Consider the following 21,666-nt stretch of genomic DNA (forward strand, 5'->3'; position numbering starts at 1 on the left):
CTTGAACTGCCGTATAATTTTAAGAATGATGAAAGTCAGAAAGAAGGAGGGGTTTTCATCATTTGGGAAAAACAATAGTTCTAAACCAATGAAAAGTGTTATTTTTAGGTCACCTGACCTAGCCTTACATGATTATAAAACCAAAAGTTAAATGAACCAATGAAAAGTTTTATTAACAAGTCACATGACCTCTCACGCTTATGTTACGCGCTGCGGAACGCGCCCCGGATCGCTTCCGGGTCGCTGCGCTTCGCGCCTCGGTTCGCGTACCGGAGCACTTCCGGGTGCGCTAACGCAGCGCGTCATAAGACAGGGAAGCCCATAAAACCCTGCTCAAAAGCTATAAGGCGGAAGTCATTGGGACCAAACAAGATTACTTCATGGCCCTGACTTCTTCCCTGTCATCTCCCAAAGAGCTCTTCAGGATCGTGGACTCCCTTACATCCCTTCAGGTCCCCGATCCTGTTACCTCATCTCAGGAGCTCTGCAATGACATAGCTCTCTTCTTTCAGTCCAAAATATCGGACATCTATACTTCCCTGGAGTCACAGAGGCTATCAACGGCTGAGCCTCCGGTCACAGTGGCCTTGGATGTTGATTCGGCTGAGCTTCCTCCGGTCGGCTGTCTGGAATCCTTTCCTCCGCTGTCTCTACAAGATCTGGAGACGCTCTTTGACAAAACGAAGTCAGGGTCTCCGCTGGATGCCTGCCCTCTAAGATCCTGAAGCAGTGTAGAGGATCTCTCTTACCCCCTCTGCTTGACATCATGAATGGGGTAATGAGGGAGGGTGTCTTTCCTCAGCAGTGGAAAAACGCGGTGGTAAAACCTCTGCTTAAGAAACCCTCTCTAGATCCAGGGGTATTAAAGAACTTTCGCCCCATCTCACTGCTCCCGGCCCCTGCGAAGATGCTTGAGGCCCATTTAAATGGGCATCTTGCTGTCTTCGTAGAGAACTCGGGCTGCCTGGATCCCTCCCAGCATGGTTTCAGGAGGGAACATAGCACCGAGTCCGCCCTCACCCTGGTGCTCGATTCCATTCGTATGAGCGTGGATGGGGGTCGGACATCCCTCCTGATCCTTCTGGACCTCACGGCTGCCTTCGATACCCTGTCTCCCCGTGTCTTAACATCTCGACTTGGGGAGATTGGGGTCCGGGGTGCAGCCCTGGGGCTGCTCTCCTCTTTTCTCGATCAGAGAGAGCAGAGGGTAATGCTGGGAAAATTTCTATCTCCATCCCTGTCTGTGCAATGTGGGGTCCCTCAGGGGTCGGCGCTTAGCCCCACTCTTTTTAACATCTATGTGACCCCCCTTGCCAGACTTATTAGATCTTTTGGGATGGAGGTAGTCTCCTACGCGGATGACACCCAGATCCTCGTGTCCTTCTCCCAGTCAACCGAGCTGACAGCCTCCAGTTTTAGATCTTGTATGGAGGCTGTCAGCCAGTGGATGATTTACAACTCACTGAAATTGAACGGGGAGAAGACCGAGGTGATGGTGTTCGGCGGAAAGGAAGACATTTGGTCCATGGAGTGGTGGCCTGATTCATTGGGTGCTTGCCCTAAACCCACCTCCTCGGCTAAAAATCTCGGGGTTATGATTGACCCCACCCTCGGCATGCGCCTACAGGTCAACAGGACGATATCTACCTGTTGGGGCATAATCCATATCCTAAGGAAAATTAGGAACTACCTTTCCCTGCAGGCAAGAAGGCAACTGGCTGTCGCTCTTCTGGGTTCTCGCCTGGACTACTGCAATGCGCTGTATGCTGGACTGAATAAGAGTCAGCTGCAGCGCTTGCAGGTAGTCCAGAATGCGGCAGCCAGATTTGTCCTTGACCTTCCTCGTCGCTCCTCGGTCACGCTGGCCAGAAAGCAGCTTCACTGGCTTCCGATTAAGGAGCGGATAGTCTTTAAGTCCATGTGTATGGTCTATAAGGCTCTGGCGAAAAGTAGCCCTACAGGAATTGGCTCCATCCTGTCTTACTACATCCCTGGCAGGAACCTCCGCTCCTCTAATCATCTCCTTCTCCGCGTCCCGCGCATTCGGAAAACCAGATGGGGCGGTAGGGCTTTCTCCCATCTGGCTCCCAAATGGTGGAACGATCTCCCATTAGAGCTAAGGTCCTTCCCCTCCCTTCAGACTTTTAGAGCTGCTCTTAAAACACGTCTTTTTGCACAAGCGTATGAGTAGATGTGCCCTGCATTTCGATCTTTTTGTTAGGCGCCTTGACACCTCCGGGTTTAGTTCGCGCAATACAAGATGCATAATAAATAAATAAATAATAAGACGCATTACGCGACAACGTGATAAGTCGCGCTTCCGCGACGCGTCACGATGTTGATTTCTAACGCGGCAGTTGCGCTAACGGAACGTTTACCGGTTCGCGGACCGGGTCGCGGCATCAAATTGAGCTAACGGAAAGCTTCCCGGTTCGCGAACCGGGAGCGAAACAAAAAAAATATTAAAAAAAAAAATTATTAATAAACATATAAAATATATTTTTGGATTTAAAGAAGAATACATTTTACAGCTACAGATATTAGCTTTTAAAAAACCAATGAAATTCACTGAAAAACCCATAGGTTATAGACCATATATAGTTAGGAATTAGCATTTACAAAACCTTGAAAATTCACTGAAAAAACCATAGGTTATAGACCATATATAGTTAGGAATTAGCATTTAAAAAACCTTATTTTACTCACACAAAACCATTGAAATTCCATATATAGTTAGTTGCACTAACTATATATCGCGCACCCGCAATCCACTGCTGATGATGTCACATATTACATCATTCATGACATGGTCAGTGACATCACTGATGACATCACTGATGACATCTCAAATGACATCACGGATGACATCACTGATGACATCTCATTTGACATCAATGACCACATCACTGATGATATCATTCATGTGACAATACAATGCATCTCCTCACATTTTAATATAACCTCTGTTACACTCAGTGTTAAATACAGAGTATAATTTTTGAAACCATTGACACACCAATACTAGTTACTACATACGCACTCACTGATTCCTACGTCTACACAATGTATTCATTAATTTTTGCTGAATTGAGATGTGTTAAATATGTAAATTATGTTTTTATTAATTATTTAATCATTAGCGGTTAATTAATTTCAATTAATTGATTGTCAATTTATTATGTTAATTGTGTAACTATTTTTAGGTGTGTGTTGTGTTTATAGGTGAAAATGGTGAGAAGAGTGGGAAGTAATTTATTATTAATTGATAAATTAATCATTAGTTGTTAAATATTTTGAATAAATTAATTAGTAATTAAAGATGGTAATTGTGCAATTAATTTTAGGTGTGTGTTGTGGTGTGGTGTTCATAGGTGTAAATGATGGGAAGGGTGGGAAGTAATTTATTTTTAATTAATAATTGGTAATTAATAAAACTGTATTAATTAGTAATTAATTATGGTAATTGTTTGATTTATTTTAGGTGTGTGTTGTGCATATTATAGTGTTAAAGAATGTGTATTCAATGAATGTTTATTAATGTTTTTTATTGATACTAATTTGGAAAATCATTATTAATTATGTTAATATTGACAAACAAAAAAACATTTAAAACATAAATGTTTTTATTTTATTTCCTACCCTATAACATCACCACTTTACCTATTGTTGCGCTCACTGGAATGGGAACAGTAATTTTTACCCCTCTGATATCCAACATTTTCCCTACTGTTGCACTCACTGGAGTTGGAATTGTAATTTTTAACCCTCCGCTATATAGCACTTTCCCTACTGTTGCACTAACTGCAGTGGGTATAGGATTTTTTTCCCTTCTTCTATCCAAAACTTTCCCTACTTTTGAACTCACTGGAGTGGGAATCGAAATTTGTACCCCTCCACTATCCAATACTTTCCCTACTGTTGCACTCACTGGAGTGGGAAAAGTAATTTTTACCCCTCCACTATCCAACATTTTCCCTACTGTTGCACTGTTTGGAGTTGGAATAGTACATTTTGCCCCTCTGCTATCCAACATTTTCACTACTGTTTCACTTTTCAGAGTTGGAATAGTAATTTTTACCCCTCCGCTATCCAGCACTTGCCCTACTGTTGCACTCACTGGAGTGGGAATAGTAATTTTTACCCCTCCACTATCCACCATTTTCCCTAATGTTGCACTTTTTGGAGTTGGAATAGTAATTTTTACCGCTCCACTATCCAATGCTTTCCCTACTGTTGCACTCACTGGAGTGGGAATAGTAGTTTTTACCCCTCCACTATCCAACATGTTCTCTACTGTTGACCTCTGTGGAGTTGGAATAGTAATTTTTACCCCTCCACTATCCAATACTTTCCCTACTGTTGCACTCACAGGAGTGGGAATAGTAATTTTTACCCCTCCGCTAGCCAACATTTTCCCTACTGTTGCACTGTTTGGAGTTGGAATAGTAGTTTTTGCCCCTCCACTTTCCAACATTTTCACCAATGTTGTATTTACATTACTGTGAAATGTATGTTGCAATTTTTTTATAATAGTTAAATGTTTGAATTACTTATTACTTTGAGTGTTTACATTTTTCAATTAAGTTTATTTGTAATATTTAGTTAAAATGTATTACATGTATTTATTTTTGTTAAAATAATATTCATATTTAATATATTTACTACATTGTATTTTACTTCATATATATTTAAAAATCAATATTTTTTACTTCTATATTTGTTTCGATATTTCTGAACTTACCTGGTTAATTATAGGGAGTCAATATTTTTGTATTCTATATTTTGACAGCAATATTTTTGTTATCAATATTTTTTACTTCGATATTTTATCAGTGAACCCCCACCAGTGTCTTTTACCAACTTGACAGCCTGTCTGGAGTGTTTGACCTTCATTACATCACATGATTTGATCAACTTATTGGAACAATTGTACGTCTTTTGTCCTATTTGCTGTGTGCTACCATAAATTTAAATGAGGATTGAGGTATAAGGAGTTCCCAAGCTTTCATTTCCTCAGAGTCTTCTACCTTGAAATTAAATTAAATGAAAAATTATATTTATATAGCGCAAAACTACCCGGAGGCCTCGCCGCGCTTTAACTGATTACTATGGCGAGGGCCGGAAGGGTTAACATGCTTTTGCAAACAGGTGTGTTTTCAGAGCTTTCCTGAATGCCATCCGGTTGTTATTCTCTCTAAGATTGAGCGGGAGAGAATTCCACATTCTCGCAGGGATGTGCGAGAATGAACGGCCGCCCCAACGGGCTTTATTGATTTTGGTTGTGGTGGCTAGATGCAATGCACTGGAGCGAAGGGTTCTGGAAGGGGTGTAGGGTACAACCAGGGGGAGCAGGATGGCAGGACCCATGCGATGAAAGGATTTATGCACGATGCACATGGCCTTAAAGTGTACTCTGTCAGCCACTGGGAGCCAGTGTAGTTCTTTTAGGGCCTTCTTGCCTGAATGCCAGCGAGGAATGTTGAATAATAATCGGGCAGCACAGTTTTGTGTGACTTGGAGTCTATTGGTCACTGACACCGGGGTTCCTAGGTATAAAGCATTTCCATAATCCAGGCGGGAGAGTATCAGGACCGGAACCATGATTCTCCTCGCCTGGAATGGAAGTAAAGGGAGCACCTTCCGAAGCATTCTCATTAGCCCGATGCAGATGGATGCCGTTCTGGTGGCCTGAACCGAGAAATCTAATGCTTTATCGAGCCAAACTCCAAGACTCTTTATCTGAGGTTTAGGGGGAGGAGGAGAGCCAAGACAGGTGGGCCAGATAGAAGCCAGAGTGGTCGATGCGAGGTTGCCCAGCAGCATAATCTCTGTCTTCTCCCCATTAAGTCTGAGATAGGAAGATTGCATCCACTTGGCTACCGCCTCTAGACAGGGGCCCAGGGTGTTGGACGACCCCTCACCGTGGTCCAGAGAGACCACCAGTTGGGTGTCGTCCGCGTAGGTGACAATACGCACACCGAAGGGATGGACTATCCCTGCTAGAGGTCGCATGTAGACATTAAAAAGTGTGGGGCTTAGGGCAGAGCCCTGGGGAACCCCACACCTGAGTGGTTGCTTGGAGGAAACTGCCTCACCCTCAAACACCTGGAAGAAGCGCTCGTCCAGGAAGAAAGTCAGCCATTCCAGGGCCGCGCCCGACACGCCCATGCCCTTTAGACGATGTAATAGTGTGGCATGGTTGACCGTGTCGAACGCGGCGCTGAGGTCTAATAGTATGATGGCTGCTTTCCCTCTCCGGTCCAGTACAGATCTGGTTTCTTCCGTTACTGCTAATAAAGCAGTTTCGGTTCCGTGTTGAGGGCGGAATCCCGTCTGAGAGGCACATAGCAGATTGTTCGATTCTAAATAATCTACTAAGATGTTATTAATGTGCCTCTCAAGCAGTTTGCTCATCCAGGGGAGTAAGGAGATTGGGCAAAAGTTGGCCAAGTTGTTCTGATCTAAGGTAGGCTTTTTCAAAAGGGCCTTAACCATCGCACATTTCCACAAGGCTGGGACAGAGCTGGAGGTTATGGAGGAATTGAGGACATCTAAGATGACAGGACGAATGGCATCAATGACCTTGGTAAGGGTCTGCGGGGGTGCTGGGTCATTAGGAGATCCCGAGGTGATTTTAGGGATCATTCTATCTAATGAGACGGAGTCTAAGAGAGGGAACTCATCAAGTAAGCAGGGAACTGGAGGGTCAGAGTGAGTAGCGGCGTTAGTCTCCAGGTCACTTCTGCCAGTGGCAAAGGAGGAGTAAATGGCCTGAATCTTCTGGGAAAAGAAGGTGGCTAGATTGTTACATCGGGCTTGCGCACCGACCAAAGACGGACGCTCAGGGGGGGGGGGAGATTAATGATTTGGCAATTTTAAAAATTTCTTTGGGGGAATTTGAAGCTAGGTTGATTTTAGAGTCATAGAATAGGGCTTGTGCGGATTTCAGGTCATTTTTGTATAGCTTGATTGCAGCTCTGTACTCTGCTTTCTTGGATTGCGAGTATTCTTGTCTCCAAGCTCTCTCTAATTTACGGCAGGATTGTTTCATAGTTCTCAGGGCGGGGGAGTACCAAGGGGCTACTTTAGATCTTTTTATTGAGTGCAAGGATTCCTTTGGGAGAACTTGGTCAAGGGTATTAAGAATCCAATTGTTAAAATTGGCGGTGGCAGTGCTGGGGTTCGTCACCTTTGGAGGTAGATGTTCGATGAGAGCCAATTTCCACTTGGAAAAGGAAAGCGAGACCCATTTTCTCCCCCAGTGTCTAATATTGTTTTGTGAGATGAGGCGGGTACTTGTGGACCATATAAAGGGTATTAAGTGGTGGTCGGTCCAAGGTAGTGGTGTAGGTAACTCAACCCTTAGGCTATCCAAATTACTAAAGATGTGATCTAGGAGATGCCCCTTAGTATGCTTCGGGTGGAAGCCTTTCTGGAGCAGATCAATAGCTTGGAGATTCAGTCGAAGACTGTTGGCTGCTGAATCAAGCGGATCGTCCAGATGCAGATTCAGATCGCCCAACAGAGTGAGAGTTGCCGAGGTGAGCACTAAGTTGACAGCAATATCCGTCATAATTGTGACGAAGTCGCTGAGGGAGCCAGGCGGTCGGTAAACTAAAATGCCTGAAAAGGTGGTGGTGGGGGTAAATTCGAGGGTGAAGTGTAGGCTCTCGCAGACTGGCGTGGTGGAGGGAGTGACACGGCATCTGTAGTTGTCTCTGTAGATAATGGCCAACCCTCCACCTCTGCCTGACTTGCGATCCAGTCGCTTTAGAGTGTAGCCCTGGGGGGTGGCCCATACTGTTGTAGGATCAGTTTCCAACTGGAGCCATGTCTCTGTTAGGGCTGAGCTCCTCTATCAGCATGGCCAATTCAGTACAGTGTTTCGGCAACGACCGACAATTAAGAAGGAACATCCTCCAATTGTACATAGGGGGTGTTTCCCTGTACTCGGGTTGGGCAGTTCCCAGTTACATGTTTTACAACGGGCCTTCGATTTTATAGGGAGGACCGAATGTAAGCATAAAGGGTTGACAGTGGGTCTTAGTGCCCGTAAGGAGGAGGCGCTATATATAAAGCGATTCCCTACCATGGTGCCAGGCTGGGACAGGGATCTGGGCACGTCTGGACGCAGACTGGCGCAGACTGGCTTCTCTTCGGCGCGTCTACGGCGCTCCCGCTGCGCGTACCGCTGCGCGGCGGAACAGGAATTTAATATAGATTGGGCTTGAGAAAGACTGGAGCGTCAACCTTATAAGATGGCCGCCGAGTATTGGCCCCACCAGGAAGAATGAGCGCTCTGTACTCCCTCCACACAAACAGCCTAAATCGCTGCGGTGGACCGGGGAGTCAGCGCACCTTGAACTTCAGTGTGCCAACTGTGTGGCCTTCGTGGCATTTATCTTTAAAGGAGCCAGCAACTGCATATGCACTTAATTCCGAGACCAGGAGCACATTGCTGTATTATCTATTTTTAAGTCTACTGTTTTGTTTCACCAGAGAGTCAGTTAAAGGTACCATTCTTTTTATATGTCACTCGCGTGCCCTTATCTTTCCTTCTGTGGTGGCTCGGGGAGCACTTCAGTGGTGCTTGGAGCAGTTGTAAGGTGCTGGTCGTCCATGCATGCCGAGGAATCCTGCAGCGTCATCGATCTTGCTCGAGCAAGAGCCAGTTATAACCCTGTTCCTGCAAGACGGTTCGGAGCAGGGCCGATCATGCACGCCTGTGCCGTGAGCCATACGGTGCAGCGCGAAGTACGTGCCGCCATCTTGGGTTTGGCGGCAGTACTTGTTTTGTTGGCTTCACCCTGTGCCATCCGACGTGCTTTATTATGGTGTTCCATTTTCCTGGATGTTGTGTACACCCGGACACTGTCTCATGCAAGGATCTTGGATTACTTAAGCAGCGCAGCTCAGCGTCACACAACTGGTTATTTCTTCCTGCGTGACATTTGCTGGGTTAATCGACCAGTTCTCATGCGGAAACATTTAGATGTAACTTTCTTTGAACACTGTGACTCCTTGAAAGCGGCAGCTTCAATATTTTGGTGAGTTCATGGCGATGTTTGACTTAGCTTAGATGTGGTGTGCACCGCTACCAACTTCAGCCACCGCAACCTTTCTAAGAAAAGTAGCTTGACAAATCAATTATTTTCACTGTTGACCCTTGCTTTTGGGAATCTGTGTCTCCTGTTGATTACAGAGGATTGAAGATCATCTTGTCACGTGGCTTATCGACTCTTTGCTACACGTATTTGTGTTTGCAGGAATTTAGTATGCTGTGTAAAGTTTCGGGTGAGATATCATTGACCAGAGTTCCTTCAGAGTTAACGGAGAATTATTCCTTTATTATGGTTTATTGTTTATTCCTATTATGTTGTCTTATGACATGCTTATGGTGTGTGGTATGGAAGAGTTTTTTATCATTGTGCTGCATGAAGAGTATTCTACGTATTGTGCTGCGTAAAGAGCTTTCTACATAGTGTATGTTTTGCCTGAGACATTTTGCTTTGCCACATTTACTGCATAGTTTGTGCGTAATAAGGTTGACTGCCATAGAGTTTATGTATTGTGGTTTTGCCTGAGACATTTGTCTTGTTGGGTTTACAGTGCAGTTTTTGCATTATACCGATAGTTGCCCTAGAATTTATTGCTTAGTGTGTGTTTTGCCTGAGACTTGTTGTCTTGTCAGGTGTTCAGTACAGTTTTTTTTACGTTATATGGTTGATTGCTTAACGTACGGTTGTTTTGCCTAGACATTTTGCCTTGTCAGGTGTACAGTGCAGTTTTTGTGTGATACGGTTGATTGCTTTTCATACGGGTGCTTTGCATAGACATTTTTCCTTGTCAAGTATACAGCGAACTTTGTTGCTCTATAGGGTTGATTGTTTTATTGTCTATGATGTAGTATATGCATTGCCTGAGACTGGAGGTCACATCAGGTGCATAGTATGCATGTTTTTGCCTGAGAGTGAATAGGTTATAGGTTTTCCCGCCTTACAATTTACTGGGCAGTGCGTTTTACCTTATACTCTTGCAGTGCATATGTGTGCAGCCTGCAGCGGTATTTCATGGCGTACATACAGTATAGTGTGCAGTGTTGCTTCCTTTTCTCTGTGAGAAAAGGGGATGGGTGAGAGTGTGTTCAAGGTAATTCTTTTCATGATTTAGTGCTGTTTCATAATTTATTGTTTTATGACTTATTGATTGTTCTATCACCCCATTCAATGTTTTATTGCATTAAGGACATATTTGAATGTTATGTCTATTATTTGATGATGTTAATATTTTTAGTATTTTTTTGATATCTTTCAACTTTGCTGTATTTTCTATTTGTTGAATTTACATCTTCGTATTCTACATGCAGTGTTCTTTGCTTTGTTTTCATCTTGGTTATAAGCCTTATCTTCGTTCATACCTTATTTCTGTCATTTGTTGGTGTAAAGAAAGGGGATATGTTGCGACTTGATTGTCGCCTCTCCTTTCTCTTATGCATCTCTTCCCTACTGCACAGCCAGAATGCGTGTTTGAATGTGTGGTGATGTCATGGGATGTTTAGGTGCCTGGTGATGTACTGAATGTCAGTTGGTGTGTGCAGGCTGAGCAGTAGGGAGGCTGCTCCTTGTGGGGTTACCTTACATCTTAATTAGGATCTTATCTACCAACTACATCTTCTATAACTGGAACAATAAACTACCTTGTTGTGATCTACCTCTTGACTACATTTAGACTTATTTTACCCACAACCAAGTGCTCTCTTCACGAAGGAATTGAGCGTCACAAACAAATGAAACAGAGAGCAAGGAAAAGATGCGTATGCTAAGAAAGGAGCATAGAAATGCACACCGAATAATGACTGCATAACAAAGCACTTTTAGGAGTTTGAAGTATGAAGTTTCAGCACTTTGTTCTTGTTCAAAGGCTGCTCGATTAACACTAAATGAAAAGAAATGTTAAAAAACTGAGTTTCTTTGGACATACATTTTCACATAAAGGAATGCTACTTGATTCATCAGAAGTAAAGACAATCCAGGAAACTACAAGCTGGACGATGAAATGGAAGTTCTGTCAGTCAGTCAAATTTACTTTATTCAGTTACTGTGCAATCCATAAAAGCATACTAAAAGACAAGTATTGTCACCAAATAAAAAACCATGGCATATGATAAATACACAGATATGTACATATAAAAACAGTAAAAATAATTTGTGATGATTACATCTTAATACAGCAAATAGGATGCATACATAGTTTTATGATGTTAAGTTATTCTCCTTAGGGTTCTTATGGCCGCGGCCAGAAAATTAGCAATGTTAAAAATTTCCAAAACATTTGTCAACATTTGTAGATAAAGTAAGGCTGGTCTAACTTGCATAAAGCCTTTGTTAACTAAAATTGGGGAAATGAAACGCTTCCTGATATTATTAAGATGCTCACAGAAAAACATAAAATGCATGATGTCCTGCCCAGAGAAATTGTCACAGGTACAAGCCCCAAGGGCTTCGACGCTCTTCCAGCCTAGCTGATCACCAAGAAGAAAATGAAATTGATTTAATCTAAATCTGATCAGTAAAAATCGGTGGTTAGGGTTTGTGACAATACCCAGATATGGTTCCATGGACAGTGTGGTTTTCCGCAACTGGTGAGCCCTTACAGTTGCCTTTTTCAGCTCTCTCTCTTCTCTGGCCATGGTAGCTATATGTAGGTATGTTTCCTTGGACCATTTTATATCTCCCCTTAGTAATTTGTCCGCGAGTTATATAATTCTGGTCTATCCAGCTTAGCTGACAACTTCTGGACATATTTAAGCCAGGGGATACAATACCCACGTTCAAGTGCCATACAGTCTTTCAGAATATCATGATTTAACACACTAAATCAGCAGTGGAGCCACTGCGATTGCATCTTCAAGAAAGCCAATTCCACACTCCTGATGGACGATGTAATTGGCTGTTGATTGCGGAACAGATAGAATGTTCTTAAGAAACCTGTCTTCAACCGTCTGAATGGCCTTCACATTTTTAATGCCCCACAAGTCAGCCCCATACATTGCAAGCGATATACACTTAGCTCTATAGATTTGAAAGAGGGCCTTCATTGGCCTCGCATCTAATTTCCTAGCAAAACCTAGGACAGCCGAAGTGACTCTGATCAGGGCGGTTTTTTTTTGCTAAAATTTGGGTTCACCATGTGCCCTGGTTATCGAATAGGACTCCAAGGTATGGGAACGTCGAGACCCTGGTAAGTATATTCCCCTCACAATGAAAAGTTTTCACTTTAAGGGTTCTCTGGCCGATGGCCATTACGTGGGATTTGGAGAAGTTTACACTCAAATCCAGTGATCTCATAAAGGCCGCAAACGAGTTTAAAAGTAGCTGGAGTCCTACCGCAGTTCTGGCTAAAAGTGCGGCATCATCCGCATATAGCAGTGCGGGAATCATGCGTTTCCCTGCACAGGGAATATCTTTACAAGAGGCAGTTAGGATGGGATCTAAATTAGCAATATATAGTGTAAAGAGCAGTGGTGCCAAAATGCACCCCTGCCTAACACCATTAGCAATGGGTATTCCTTCTGTCATTTTAGGCATGGCTACATAGCGGGCATTCTACTACATTCCATAATTTGCAACTCTCAGTACACCTTTCTAAGAGTTAATTAAGAAAAGAATAAAATAAATGGACACAGAGTGTAATTGTCCATTGAAATATAGACAACGAGGTTTCCTCTTCAAAGTAATTGGCTGATTTTTATCTAGAACTTTGTAATGAATTAACAGTGGATGGTAGCACTGTTGGTTTGGGGGCAATTTTTGCACATCACAAAACAGTAAGGAATTTATTGGGACAAATGGATTTCTGCGCTAGCAAACGTCTGAGTGAAATTTGAAGTTCATATTTGCAGCCAGAGAAAAGAAATGTTGGCAGTATTTCGGACTTCTAAATACTGCCATTTTTTTTTCATATGAGAAACTATTTACTATCATTACTGACCACCAATCGTTATTTAGCATTTCTGGGAATCCAGGGGCAAAAATGCCACCATGAGTTGAAAGATTTTACATGCGCCTTATATACTATGATTTTAAAGTAATGCATAAACCCGACAAAGAATCCAGCTGATTACATTTCAAGACATCCATTGACAATAACTGAAAATGACACATCACGTCCGGAGGAACACATCAATTCCATCATAAAGCATTCAAAACCAGCGGGAATACTCCTGCCAGAAATCATAAAAGCCACAACCTAAGAAATGCAACATTGCAAGAAGTATTTAACTGTTATTTATTCTGACACTAACTACAACCCAATAGTGCATAGGTTGAAGGAGCAAGATAATCACGCTAGTGCCATGGCTGAGAATCAAATCATGTCTTCTGTCATGAGGATGTGTTCTGCTGTTTGGAAGAAGTGCCAGCCAATCAGGGAAAGGGTGGTTTGGCTCGCAGAGACAGCAACATCAAGATGTGTTGATGTAGAAAACATAAGTTTGATCTACACTTCCATAAAGCCAAAGAGTGATATCTGCATCCAAAAGGAACGTACGCTGATTCGACATTTCGCTTTCAGTTGCTCTCCAATCTTCCCAGAAGCACTTCTCCCATGAGGCCACAGAAAAGCCCGTGGATGAACCATACCCCCATGCTCAAGAAAGCCAGAGGATGTGCAGTGAGACCAGGGGTAGTGTATGTAGTTGAAAGAAACAGCGGTCTGGGGGAGGCCACTAAGGTACTCAGGTAGCCAGGGCTACTATTATTTAAAGTATAGCCTTCGTCTAGGTTTTAGTAATAAGAAAGAAGTCCTTGCAGGACCAGAATGACAATGTATGCAGGGACACAAGGTAGTACGAATGACATCACATTTATTAACATCATAAACTGAGTACCATCCACTTTGTAGGAGCTAGTCCTGGTGCTCACACATAAGGTGAAAGTGCGTGAAGTGATAAGTGCTGGTGACTTAAAATTTACATCGCATTGACAACACTGTAAACAAAACTCCGGAACTATTAAATTGCGTTAAAGGAGTTTCGGTTGTGAAAGTCGACGGCGTTTCGATCTTCTTTGTTAGACACCATAATCAGGACGAAAGAACACGTGAGCTGGAAGGATCTATAGGAGAAGAAAAACCATTGGTCCAAGAGACAAGAACAATTGTAGCTACAACGTGAATCTATCTAAAGCACGAAAGCATTAATTAAACGCGGTTTAGATATACTGATAGAACATACTATTAGTTATTACAGTAGGATGCACAACTAATGAGCAAGGTTATGGTAGTGGTGGAAGAGATCAAAAAGCAGATAAAAAAACAGTTAAATAAGGTACTGGTCAATTAGGGGATCACGGAGGGGCACGTCAATTAGAGAAAGCACAGTGAAAGCCAGAGGAGCACAGATGTGGGTCACACTTTGGCAGGGATATTTTCTTACTTAATAGAGAGTGGAGTGTACTACCAGCTTTTAGAAAGATGCTAAAAATGTGAAAAACATCATGTTCAAAGCATTCTATCAGCCATCCAATTGAGGAGGTGGAACTCTTGCACCTGCAATAAAAACTGTGTAAGTGTCAAAAGTATATGATTGTGGTACGTTGCCATACAGCCCAGACTTGATACTTGGAAACCAGAAACAAGTACCTTAAACCTGCATTTCACTTTCAGCTGGTTTCCATGTATCCATAATTCAGAGCACACAGTAGGTCTTCTCTGGCAACCCAATCCGATTGAATAGCTCTGCATGTCTGGTTCCCATGGAGAAGAATATAGATGGGGTCAGGCTTTTGTTGGGAAAGGTGACATAGCTGTACCAAGGAAAAATAAATATCTTCAAGGAACAAATATGTGGTGGTAGCATGGAAAATTGATTCCCACCTCAATATACTCATCTTTGCAATTTTATAGTAGTCAATTTTCTCGCTACAATATATTTTTAGGAGAACATATTTATCCTTGATATTCTGACTTGCAAGTCCATAATTGACATAATTGCAGGAATCTAAGGGCCAGATGTAGGTAATCCCAGATTACCGATTCTTAAATACCGAATCATACCGATTCGGTATTTAAGAACTGGCAATCGGGATGTAGGTAATTTTACCGATTTAATTACCGAATCAGTATTTACCGATTCGGTAATTGCTATTCATTCCTATGGTCCTGGAGACCCATAGGAATGAATGTCAATTACCGAATCGGTAAATATCGATTCGGTAATTGGGGGAAACATTGAAGGGTGGCAGGGTGGCACTTTGACACCCTGTTGCACCCCTCAATTGTGCATGGGTGCACATGTTGCAGACATTATTATTATTATTATTATATTTTAATTTTATACAGCGCACAGCTACCCGGAGGTTTCCCGGCGCTAAACAAAAAGAGAGAGAACGGGGTAGTTGCAGAAGGACGGGCTCTAGAGAACATAAGGATCTATAGGTTAAATAACCAAGTCTTGAGGTCTCTGCGGTACCTTAGATAGCAGGATTCAGAACGTAAGGAAAGAGGTAGGGCATGTATGTCTGCAACATGGCACTGTTTCAAAAACAAAAGAAATGCTTTTTACAGGGTTTTCATAATTTACCACCAACTTCTAGTTGGTGGTAAATTAAGAATTCTTAAACCCCTGTAGCACTGATTACAGTGCTACCTACATGTCAAAATACAGATTCGGTAATTATACCGATTCGGTATTTTACAGATTCAGTAAAATTACCGAATCTGTATATTAACATGCCCGTACATCCCAAACTCCAAATACCGGTCGGTAACGGCCGAAATCGGCCGTTACCGACCAGTATTTGTCTTCCTACATCTGGCCCTTAGTGTATTGTGGATGTGCAATGTAAAATCGGAAGCAAATACCACATTTTCAAAAGCCTTAACATTTCTATAAAAAAATTATCAATCTTTAGAGAGCTACAGCAAAGGATGTCTTAAATGAATGAATGAATAGAGCTTTCTTAAGAGCATGATTATCCAGAAAAACTGTATTCTTGTGCTGAGAATGTAAGAACTGATCATAGTGAGAGAACAGGTAGCTTTTAAAATATTTGCAAAAAGGCAAATGACAGTTGCAGACTAGGTGAAAGAGAATTCCAGATTGATGAGGTAACTGTTAAGAAAGTACAGATGTCATGACAGGATCTACAAAATGTGGGAATAATCAAGATTAATTGTGAAAAAAGGATATATCTGCAAGAGTATACTGGATGAAATGAGAATACATTTACCTATATGAGATTCCATAAAGCACCTTGCATATGTGCACCGGACCTTGAACACACTGTCCTGTGTTTACTGTAGTTGCATTTATGTAGCGATTACTACCCCATATGAGGCATTGATCCCAAGGTTAGTGGTTAGTCCAGTGCTTGTTGGATATTGTTGGTTACTGGGATTAGTCCTTGCCGAGGCCAAAGACAGGACAAGCAGCAGACCATCAGAAAGTTTAGCCTGTAGAAAATCGACTAGATGGTGTGGGCATCAGGCCACAAATTTAGCCCAAAGTCCAGAAGAGACCAACTTCGTGAACTACATTTCTGGACTGAAATTGAGTGCAGTCATCTTGGATGAACCGTTATGTGAAAGCATCTGTTCAACCCAATGATTAAGCAAGCTGGCGTATTTTGGATATTCTGTCATCTGGCAATAGAGGAGACCAAAAGAGTGATACACAAAGAATCTCAGTAATAAGGCAAAACATATAAGATTCAGGACTACAGACTTTTCAAAGTAAGCTGAAAGAAGAAGAAGAATTTTCCTAACCACTAAAAATTACAAAAAACAATGATTCATCCAGGAAGTTAGAGCACATGTAGGCTCTTATTTGTTCTTGTAAGTGTTGCTTAGCTCCTTCTAATTAGATGATCAATCTAGTTTCATTCACATATGGATACAAAAAGAGGTCAAAAAGTCTAAGAAAGCCATTGGGGCCACTTAGATATAGTACAGAGTGGGGCTTACTGGATAGCAGTGAGGCACTCCACAATGTAGCTTCTTAAAGTCATGATAGCAAAGAGTTAATGCAACTGTGTGATAGTGATCTTCTAGAAATTTGAGAGAGACACTCAATCAGAATAGCGTGAGAGACTATATCTAAGTACATCGAGTGGTACAATTGAATCAAAGTGGAATCTCCAAATACATCCAGCGCCATGTGAACAATCCACTTCGGCTCCCCCACCGACCCCTGCCCACACCACATCTTCAACAAAGCCGACTCCATCATCGCACCCCAACTCCGGGACATCATTAACAGCTCCTTCGCATCCGCCACCTTCCCGGAGAGCTGGAAACATGCCGAGCTCAGCGCCCTCTTGAACAAACCCACCGCGGACCCCACGGACCTCAAGAACTTCCGCCCCATCTCGCTCCTCCCTTTTCCTGCCAAAGACATCGAGAAGGCCGTCAACAAACAACTCTCCGCCTTCCCCGAGACAAGCGGATCCCTGGACCCCTCGCAGTCTGGGTTCCGAGCAAACCACAGCACTGAGACCGCCATCATCGCAGCTACAGATGACATCAGGTCCCTGCTCGACAACGGAGAAACAGAGGCACTCATCCTCCTGAACCTCTCAGCAGCCTTCAACACCGTATGCCACCGCACACTAATACAGCACCTCAGCAACACCGGAATCCAAGGGGAGGCCCTGGAGTGGATCATCTGGTTCCTCGCCGGAAGAACCCAGAGAGCCCGCCTCCCCCCGTTCCGATCCGCGGCCACCGAGATCATCTGCGGCGTTCCGCAAGGATCCTCGCTCAGCCCCACCCTCTTCAACGTCTACATGAGCCCCCTCGCAGCCATCGCACGACAACACAACCTTAACATCATCTCCTACACCGACGACACCCAGCTGATCCTCTCCCTCACCAACGACCCCACCACTGCCAGAGCCAACCTCCAGGAAGGAATGAAGGACGTCGCAGAATGAATGAAGCTCAGCCGTCTGAAACTGAACTCAGACAAGACGGAAGTCCTCATTCTGGGACCTTCTCACTCTGCCTGGGATGACTCCTGGTGGCCCCCTGCCCTGGGCACCGCCCCCAAGCCAACGGACCATGCTCGCAACCTGGGCTTCATCCTGGACTCCTCCCTCACAATGTCCAAGCAAGTCAACACGTCTCGCCGTCCTGCTTTGACACCCTGCGCATGCTCCGAAAGATCTTCCGGTGGATCCCCACCGAAACCAGGAAGACGGTCACCCAGGCCATCGTCACCAGCCGACTGGACTACGGGAACACCCTTTACACCGGAACCACAGCCAAACTCCAGAAAAGACTCCAGCGCATACAGAACGCGTCTGCACGACACATCCTGGACATCCCTTGTTACAGCCACATCTCTGCCCACCTGAGAGACCTGCACTGGCTCACCGTCAACAATTGGATCACGTTCAGACTCCTCACCCATGCACACAAGGTTCTCCACGACATGGTCCCCAAGTACCTCAACAGCCGCCTTGCATTCTACACACCCACTCGCCAGCTCTGTTCTGCCAGCCTCCCCCTCGTCACCGTCCCACGTGTTCGCAGATCCACCGCCGGAGGAAGATCCTTCTCCTACCTGGTGACCAAGACATGGAACTCCCTCCCCACCCACCTTTGGCTGACCCAGGATCATCTCTCCTTCAGGAAACAACTCAAGATCTGGCTGTTCGAGCAGTGGCGACTCCCCCCCACCCCCCCCAGCGCCTTGGGACCCTAGAGGGTGAGTAGCGCGCTCTACAAATTTCATGATTGATTGATTGATTGAATGTTGTTACTGCAGAAACTAGAACTGTGCTGTGTGAAGAGCGGAAGCCTCAACTATACTTTTGGTTATCTTGGGTGCAAAAGGGAGCAGATAGAGTGGCCTATAATTGTGATGAGCTAGGGGCAAAGCTTGTCTGGCAAAATGATGGCCACCATTTAGGTGACCTCCTTTGGCCCTACATTTATCCTTCATCATCCTGGTGCTTGGGAGATCTGCCCCCGATGACACGGTCACCTTTTTGATCTTCTGCTTGGGTGATGTGACCATTGGTGCCAAACTCCTGGCATCAAATGGTGCTGGGATGCCTGGCGGCGCCAATACCGGACGACCACGCCATGGCAGCGGAGGGGAGAATGTCATGCAGCCTACCAGTAGTGCAGGGGGCTCAAGCTGTGCCAGACGGGGTCCCACTGACTGTGTGAGAGCCACTTTTATGGAGTATCCTTAATCTGGGGCATGGGGTGCGACCAGGGTTTTGCAGCAGGATGAACCTGTGGCCCCAGAGAAGCCGTGTGCACCAAGTCGTGATGCATGTGCCATTGCCTGCTCGTCTGCCGCATCGGACGCTGAAGACCCATACCTCAGCCGGTGATGAAGATGCCTGCTGGCCCGGGGTGAGCTGTTGACTTGGCCACGGGGGGCCCGCTTCTTTGGGGCATTACTACCATTTTGTCTGTGCTACAGTTGGGGCTGTGTGTGCTGTCCAGTGCCCCTGAATGGTAATAGACCCCTTGCAGTATCTATATTATGATACGGACCAGGGTGTAGTGCCCAAACCTACTACCCCAGCGGTTTCTGGCTGGCCTTGCTGTCCATTGCTGCTGGTGTTGTGGCACCTGTAGTCATATTTCTGTTCTCGCCTGTGAAACTGTGATGGTGGCGCTGTGGCCCAGGTAGTGCCGGTGGATCCGGGTTGTGCTAATTGTCTTTCCTAGCCTCTTACTATTGACTGGCAGATTTACTTGTGTCTGAACTACACAGTAGGCACTTTGTGAAGCACTTCCCTTATCTGGGGGGCCCCAGAGGTACTGAATTGCCTAGCTGTGATGACACTAGACTTTTAATCCTACGCTTCGCCTGTGAGTCTCTAGGGGCATTGTACACGGTCTAGGCACCCTGCGACGCTGCTTATCTCTCCTTGTGTCAGTACTTTGCAACGATTTCCCTCCCAGTGATGCTTCTCGGTGAGGCTCGAGGGACAGCTGCCTATAATGGGCATAACAGATAAAACACAGCCCAACTGCAATTAGAACTACTGAAGATGCCCAGGCCTCATGATAAGGGCACGGCGGCGCCTGATTCTGGTCTTGTTGCCCCAGGACCCGAGATAAGAGGCAAGGTCCGCCAAATATTGACTGCCATGCAGCACAGCCTTACTAAAATTGATGGCGCGATCATATGTGGGTTAAGCAATTGTTTCTTCAAAGGGTGAGAGCTGATAGGGAGAATCTTGCTTTAGCAAAGCAGTCAGTCCAGAAACACATTATGGTCAAATCTGTCCCTGGGATTGAACCTTATCTCCTTCTGAACCTGTCCAACTGGCATTGTCATTTTCTGACATGTTTGAGGTTGGACATATTTCATCAGCTGCTATTTCCGAAAGGTACATGGTTCAAACTGTCTAATTCGCCTGTTTGTAACTGTGATAATACCTCTATCTTTGATACTATACATGTTCTACTTATCTGGCCAAAATACTCTAATCTTCGGCACAAATTTATTAGACCTCTTTTAATTGGAACATTTTTTGAAACAGAGTAGGCCCGCATTTCTCTACTAACAGCTGTTAGCAACACCCAAAATCTGTATTTTTATATTGCACTTCCTTACAAGAGTGGTTTCCATAGGGCATTAAGTAGGGCTAGCTCTTTTATATTTGAAGTATATCTTTTTTATATATATGTACTCTGAAATGCTGCTATTTTATGCTGTAAATTGTTTGCTTACGTGTTGTGTACGTTTAAGATTTTATTCAAAATCAAACTAAGTTCAAATGATGATGAGCTTGATGGCAAGATTGATGCCCTTACATTCCAGATGGATAGGATGTTGGAGTGCTTGGACAAACATGCAGAACGTTTGGACATGGTTCAGCACCACGAAGGTGAACAAATTATTGCCTCAGCATCCAAGAAGCAGCTAGAGCAGATACTCTCCTCCCTACAGGTCAAAATGGAAGACTTGGAGGCCAGTTCATGTCGAAATAATCTCCATATTGTAGGCCTAGCTAAACCCATGAACATAAGGAACATGGAGCAGTACATGGAACAACTACTCATCGATCGAAAGGGGGGAGAGATATTCTCAGACATTGTGGTGGTGGAGCACACTGATCATTCCCTTGCACCTCATCTGGTGCCAGGAGCGAAACCTTTCCCTATCATTGCAAGACTGTTCCACTATAGAGATTGGGACGCAGTGCTCCACCTATCCTGGGAGCGGAAGCTGCTCCACCATGAGGGGATCTCACTGTTCCATTTACCCAGATTTCACTCAGCAGGTCCAGGAGGTGTGGAGAGAGTTTCTTCCCTCTAAATACAAGCTACAGGAACTGATTTTGGAGGATGCTATGCTCTATCCTGCTCACCTGTGAGTGATGGTGGATGGGAAGGCCAAGATCTTAAGCTACCACAAAGTTTTGCTATAGTTCCTCAAGCAGTGTGCAACTACGTGAACCTTACTGAGCGCACCAAGATTGGAGGACAACGGGCTGGAGGCTTCCCAGGACCGTATTTTTCATATATTGGTTCTGTTGTTTTTCTCTTTGTTTCAATACCTCTTATATATGCGTCTCGTGCAATCTGTGTTGTGTATGCCGGGATGGGAGTGTTTGCTTGCTGTCCAGACAGCCGTAGGTGGTAATCCTGGATAGTGGTTGTCAATAGGTTTCACTAATACCCCCTGTGCTGGATGTT

This window comes from Lissotriton helveticus, chromosome 5_1 (assembly GCF_964261635.1).
Source record: "Lissotriton helveticus chromosome 5_1, aLisHel1.1, whole genome shotgun sequence".
In the NCBI taxonomy this organism is placed as follows: Eukaryota; Metazoa; Chordata; class Amphibia; order Caudata; family Salamandridae; genus Lissotriton; species Lissotriton helveticus.